The following is a 7,611-nucleotide window of genomic DNA, read 5'->3' as shown; positions in this document are numbered from 1 at the left end:
GTTCGTATTTTCACACAGACACTAACGATGTGTGATCACGATCGTTTGCTTTCGCTTGTCACTCACTAAAATCAACAGTGAATGCAAAAGGAAAAGTCCATGCTACAATATGCTGCAAAGTTAAAGTGACTTTTAATACGTTTTAGTTAGTATTATTAAGTTCCTTTGAACATACATATTAATATTAACAATTTAAATATTAATAATAATTAATTATTAATAAATATTGAAAATTTAATATAAGTAACTTTTTATACGTTCTACTTAGTTTTATTAATTTTTTTATTGAAAAACTTTATGTTTTGAAAATATATATTTCTATATTAACATTTACTTTGTTTTATAGTTCTTTCTTAATGAAAAAGCGAATTTTTTAAGTAAATTATGCATTGAAGAAACACCATACCTTCTTTTATAAAAAGTTTTATCTGGCTAGCTCGACCTCCGCGTTCTTAGTGAATATAAGTAAATATTGTTAGGATTAGCTTGAAATCAAATAACCAGAGTCCTCGCGGCACTCGCATGTTTTATTCCGACTCCGAACGGTATCTGCAAGGCAATTGAGTTTTCACTGGAAAGCTTGTCATGACAGAAATGCACTCGGAGTGCTTGCCAAATCACTGCCGAGGGGCGACCTCGCTTAGAAAAACTTTCTTCCAATTGAAAGAACTTGTTTCTAAAATTTTGATTTTGCTTTGCCCGGGGCGTGAACCCAGGATCTTTGGTTGGGTAGGCGGACCACCAAAAACGTGGCTATACAGCAAATAATGCAGCTACAATAATAATAACTTACTTTACTTTTTAGGTGTATTTCTAACAAGTAGAATAAACAGGTTTTTTGCTTATAACCATCAGCAATTTTACAAAAGACTGGACAAAATCGGATGAGGAAAAGGAACGTAGACGAGTACAACAGGCTATAACCTTGCGAAAAATAACTTTATATCAATTCTAATTTATTTCAAAGCGCTTAGATAGCAACAAAACTAATAAAACGACAACTTCGGAAATGGGCGTGGCACCGCCAATATTTTGAGTATTCAGTATTGTAGATTTTGGGAGAGATAACTGAAACAAAAACTCGATTTTCTTTATAAAGTGGAATATCTGTAATAAAAGCGGGCAATATCTGAAGCTAAATAAACTGTGCAATAGAAGCTCTTAGCACTGCATTGGTTGAGGTAGTAGCAGTGTAGTGGTCAAATGCTGGAATTAAAAAAATTTTAAGATTCAGATTGCAGTTTTAAGTTACTGTATTTATTATTTATAAAATTGGATTACAGATACATTTTAATTTTTTACTATATGCACACATGAAATGTTTAAACTGTTATTTTTATAAAAAAAAAAAATTAATAAAACGCTGGAAAAATAGCCATAGACTTTTTGGTTTTTTATCCGAAAACCATGGTTCAAATATATGGTTGGCTCACCTCTACAGCAACAACATACCTTTGTTCAGACTAACAAAATCTGCGTGTTGGTTGGTGTTAGGCGAATGGAATGGAGAGAAAACATAAAACTTTGCAGTTGTTGTGTGTTGTGGGAAAATAATGCGCTAAATTAGATGAATTTACTACAAAAATAACTTAAAGTGATGTGAACCTATTTTTTATAAAAAATTTACCATCACGGCAGTAAGTAATTGTCAATGTGTTGGTGACATTTTGCCTTTGCCATCTCCTTTTGAACATCCCTACGCCAATGGAATGAAAAAAATAAAATCAGCTGATGAGATGAGCCAACCATATAATTGAGCCATGCCCTAAACATTTTATTAGATTTTCGTTTACACTTAGCTTTTTTCCTGAAAACATACTTTCTCTTAAAATTGCTGGCAAACTTGCCATATCCATAACGTCTTAACCATAACCGAACTTTATACTTAACCATATCTATTGACATTGATTATACAAATATCTTTGAGCCTAAATTTTAAGCCCATTTAAGCAATTTTTGAAACTTTTTTGTACTAAATTGGAAACCTCTCAATTTATTATTATAATTTTTTTTATTTTATTCAGTTTCAATTTAATACCAACTTCACATAGAAACTAAATGAAAACATAATTTTGTTTAATGAAATGATACTTTTTTACTTTTCATTCAGGGCCATTTGTTCATTAACGAACATCAGCTGGCAGGCCTAAAAATTATTACGCATTTAATTAAAAAAAGTTAAGATGGATACCAAGCGTTTCCTCCTCAACTTCAGAAGAAATCAAAATATATTAAATGCACAACTATTCATAGATGTTTCACCTAACCAAATATGTGCCCATTTCTGTTATTTTTTGCTGAAAACTCTACGGAAATAAAATTTTGATTTTTTGTTTGGCGTTTTTCTATTTTTCATAACTTATTGAAAATAATAAATTTTTGATTGTCATTTGTTACACTAACAATTAAAAAAGAAACACCAAAGAAAACTGACTAGATTTTGGACTCCATTGCGCATTCAATAAAGCAATAATGAGATAATTAAGAATTTTTATTTTGTATAGAAATATGAGTTCAATGAGGACTTTAATGTAGAAAAATTTACTAAATATTTCGTTAATCCTCTGTGTGAAATTTGCATAAAACTTATTTCAACAATAAGTTTAAAATCTTAAAATTGTTTTAAAACAGCACCAAACCAGTTTCATTAATCTAAAAATAGAAACGTGTATAAAGTTTGGGTTTAAAACAAACTGGGCGCTGAAAATTTAAAATGAAAATTTGTGAAATGTGCTGCAAGTCATGGATTCCTCTCGAAACATTTTGTTATATATAACAATGATATGTTGTTTTTACATAGATGTGATAGCAGAGCAGGTAGAGTAAGCTACTAGAATCCGTGGCACGTCGGCTCGAAACCAGGCTACAAATTTCAGGAAGACCGATATAATCTAATTTGGTTTAGGCTTATATGTACTAGATTGCGGAATGCAGTGCTCCAAAAACGAATAATGACTAACATTTTTTATTCACTTTACGGACTGACGAAAAGGTATTGCAATCTTCTGGGGCTGCAATCAAAGGAATAATTATGACACATGGAATGCATTCCCTAACAACTCTGATATGTAGAACCAAAAAGTTTCATATCTATGCTCAAACATTTAACACTGTATTGCTGCCTTAGCCCCAAACAATTGATAATTTCATAAAGAAAATGAAAGTGATAAATATTGCTATCAAGTTACACAAATACTAACTCACCTGTGTGGATAGCGTATTATTTATACCCGACATTTCAAAACGCCTACCGAATTCTTCAAATTGTGAGAAAATTCGTGGTCTCCAAAAATGTATTGATTATGGATATGGCCCAAAACCAAAAAAAAATTTGCTGGCTATAAAATTGTTATGAATGAAGCGTTATGGAATGTTATCGATTGGTTGGTTGTATCAGATATTTTATTTGCTTATGGTATGTCGAGTTTAAATGGTCTTTAATAGAGGAAACCCCTTCTATCCGTACTGCTTATTAATAAAGCTACGCGACGTGTTATATTTGCAATTTAATTTGATTGCCACTGCTATTTTTCTGTTCGCTGCTGTTAATACAGAAAACTTATTTAAATTAACTTATTACATACTAAAAATATTACATTTTGAATGATTGAATGATATAATGAATTATGCTGCATACTAAATTTTCAATATATATTTGGAAATTTTTATAGAGATTTTTAAAAACATTTAAATTAACATATTTCATACTAAATATTACATTTTCAATGATTGAATGATAAAATGAATTATACTGCATACTAAATTTTCAATATATATTTGGAAATTTTTATAGAGATTTTTAAAAACATTTAAATTAACATATTTCATACTAAATATTACATTTTGAATGATTGAATGATAAAATGAATTATACTGCATAATAAATTTTCAATATATATTTGGAAATTTTTATAGAGATTTTTAAAAACATCTAAATTAACATATTTCATACTAAATATTACATTTTGAATGATTGAATGATAAAATGAATCATACTGCATACTAAATTTTCAATATATATTTGGAAATTTTATAGAGATTTTTAAAAACATTTAAATTAACATATTTCAACTAAATATTACATTTTCAATGATTGAATGATAAAATGAATTATACTGCATACTAAATTTTCCCAAAATTTTCAAAACCATTTGGAAAGTTTCATTAAGAATTTTAAAAACCTATCGAATTTTCAAGCATATTTGAAAGTTTTCGATTTTTCATAGACATAGTTTTCGTTATATAATTGATAAAATTTCTTTTTAATCAATGAATATAAAATACAAAAATATGTGTTAAAATTTGCAAACTATTCTTGCTGTTATTACTAGCAGATGTATCTAGTCGATGCCTTTGCAAAATCACCTATCGACCAATTGCAATTCCGCCTCTCTCGCGGAACTGAAACTTAACATGGGAGCAGTGAAACTTATTACAGACCACTTTTTTTTTTTGAGGTTTTTGCTATGATAATAAAGTTATCCGTTTTCTAAATACCTAATAGCATTTAGTTCATGTGAATTTCAATATGCCTGCGGTTTTCCCCTAAGCTCGCTTATTTTAACAAAAAGAACTTATATTCAATTTTGAAATGAAAACCTAATTTAACCGTTATTTTAAACAATTAGTACTCAAATATCAAATTAATGTTTTTTTGGATCGAGTTAGATGTCTGCAGCTCTGGGTTATCAAATCTCACTTTTGCGAATTGGACGGTTTTGCAAAACATCGACGATCTATGAATGCGATAAGAATGAGCAACCTCAGTACAAATAAAAGATAATTATTTAACATTATCTCTACAAAATTTAAAGGCTAATATAGCAACGTAAATAAATACTTATAATAAATTAGAATGTGTGTGTTTCTTTCTAAATTGAGGAAACCCGTTTATTGGCTGGGTACATAACTAGGCTAAATATTATTTCGGAAAAAGCACCAAATGACACCTTATGTGAAAAATATAGTTTTGAATAGTCACTCGATTAGTTAATAAAAGATTTTCCGTACAAATTTCCAATTATAAGAATTTTATTAGCCATTCAGGCCCTCTTGAAAAGTAGGTGGCACCCTCCGAAAACGCTAATATTATTATTTTTTAGCTCCCGTTGGCAGTGAAGTCCAATAATTGGTACATATCGACAGGTGGCAACAAATAGGAGATTTGTATAAGGACTAAATGAGAGTGGAACTCTAAAACATATCAGTAAAAAGACGAAAACAAGTTTTGTAAAAAGAGAGACAGCTCATTCAAACTTAATACAAAAGCTGTAGGATAAGAGGACATTTTACTGCACTTAAATTATTCCAACAGCTACATATGTCCGCATTTGTATTTTAAGGTACGTTTGCTGATTTCACACAGATCAAATTGGCCTTTCTAGTAAGTATTCCGCTAGTTCCTCTCTAAAACTAAATGCTTCATTTTTTGATCGATTGGAATGAGCAATTCGAATAGATGTCATTCTTGTTGAAAATTGTCCACAATCGAAATTCCCATTTTCATCACTGCTGGCTCTGTTCGGAACGAAGTATCCACTACTACTGTTAAGCATTAAATAATTGTGCAAGACTATAATTGCTAAAACAATTTTGTCCACATTTTCTGGAGTAGCGTGAATCGTTGTATGAAGAACTCTCCATCTATTTGCTAATATAAATGTGCTCTCGTACGGAGGATAACCTTTTGTTATAATTTCGTTTGGCGGGTGACAAATTTCGACCAGGGTAAGGGCGCATGAGATTAGGCTTCAGAGGAAATGCGCTGTCACCGACGAAAAAATATAGAAATATTTGGTCCGTACCTATTTGAAATATGGCATCAATTAACTGATACCTTATCTGTTATAAAAATTTTACCAGGAAGGTTATCTGGGGGAGGAATTTCCAGGTCGTTTCTTAGAATCATGTTACCAAATACGCTTCGTGCCAAAATTCCCCCATCGCTTTGGCTTCCCAACGCACCAACGTCTACAAATGAAAACGTATAGCTGTCATCGCATATTGCCATCAGAACTACACTGAATGTCTTTTTGTAATTAAAAAAGAGTATACCACTACGTTTGGGGCAAACTACTTTCACATGTTTACCGTCCACGCGCCGAGACAATGTGGCATTCCAGTTTTTGCATAGAACCTGACCAAAATATAAATAATATATGAGTATATATAGTTACTAAATACCATACTTCAATTGGAGCAAACCTGTCGGCAATGTTTTTCAATTCGGTTTGATTTGGTTGGGCAAGGTAAATTTCGCGTAGTCCATGCCAAATTGCATCGCATGTCTCGTATATTATTTTCCTAACTGTAGAAACACTCAATTTATATGACCAAGCTAAATACTGTGAATTACAGCCTTGTGCCGAGAACCTGTTGAAACTCCATTTTTACACAGATATGTAGTTTATAAAATTACTTACATCAAAGTGATACCCAAACGGATTTCTTCACTTATTGGTTCTCTTATGGAAAAACGTTGAAGTCGCTCTCGTAACAAATTCCGTAGCGCATTAAACTTTGCAACATTCATACGTGTTGCCTTGAAGAAATGTTCTTCATCTGAGAGTTTAAACTGTGCGAAGGAAGTTTCGTGGAAGCTCAGAGTCCTCCTTGTACGATTAACTGGCCGCACCCACCATCGCCGCTTCAACTGCTGGAACACCTCGCGATATATATTCACCATTACAAAAATGATGTTTATAATTTTAAAAATTTCCCACAAGAAATGGTCACTAATATAAGAAATTATTTTCCATTGAAGAAATGACAGAAAATGTCAGAAAATATCGCCGCCGCTGTCTATTGTGTTTAACTGGACGAAATATCTGAGCGTAAATTTGAAAAATGTCATCGCCCGACGCGGCGTATATCGTCGTCGCTCGGCATTGTGTTTCAAGCTTTAGACCAAAGCCGGCCAAAAGTTGCACATTGTGCAATTTGAGTTCGTATTTTCACACAGACACTAACGATGTGTGATCACGATCGTTTGCTTTCGCTTGTCACTCACTAAAATCAACAGTGAATGCAAAAGGAAAAGTCCATGCTACAATATGCTGCAAAGTTAAAGTGACTTTTAATACGTTTTAGTTAGTATTATTAAGTTCCTTTGAACATACATATTAATATTAACAATTTAAATATTAATAATAATTAATTATTAATAAATATTGAAAATTTAATATAAGTAACTTTTTATACGTTCTACTTAGTTTTATTAATTTTTTTATTGAAAAACTTTATGTTTTGAAAATATATATTTCTATATTAACATTTACTTTGTTTTATAGTTCTTTCTTAATGAAAAAGCGAATTTTTTAAGTAAATTATGCATTGAAGAAACACCATACCTTCTTTTATAAAAAGTTTTATCTGGCTAGCTCGACCTCCGCGTTCTTAGTGAATATAAGTAAATATTGTTAGGATTAGCTTGAAATCAAATAACCAGAGTCCTCGCGGCACTCGCATGTTTTATTCCGACTCCGAACGGTATCTGCAAGGCAATTGAGTTTTCACTGGAAAGCTTGTCATGACAGAAATGCACTCGGAGTGCTTGCCAAATCACTGCCGAGGGGCGACCTCGCTTAGAAAAACTTTCTTCCAATTGAAAGA

General features: G+C 31.5%; 1 pseudogene; it reads right to left on the bottom strand.

The window, feature by feature from the left end:
* Positions 1–5,366: 5,366 nt before the first annotated feature.
* On the bottom strand, positions 5,367–6,685 carry LOC137254289 (uncharacterized; annotated as a pseudogene).
* Between the last annotated feature and the right edge of the window lie 926 nt (positions 6,686–7,611).

The sequence above is a fragment of the Eurosta solidaginis genome, chromosome 5 (genome assembly GCF_040869045.1).
Source record: "Eurosta solidaginis isolate ZX-2024a chromosome 5, ASM4086904v1, whole genome shotgun sequence".
Lineage (NCBI taxonomy): Eukaryota > Metazoa > Arthropoda > Insecta > Diptera > Tephritidae > Eurosta > Eurosta solidaginis.
This window is presented reverse-complemented; position numbering and strand designations above follow the sequence as displayed.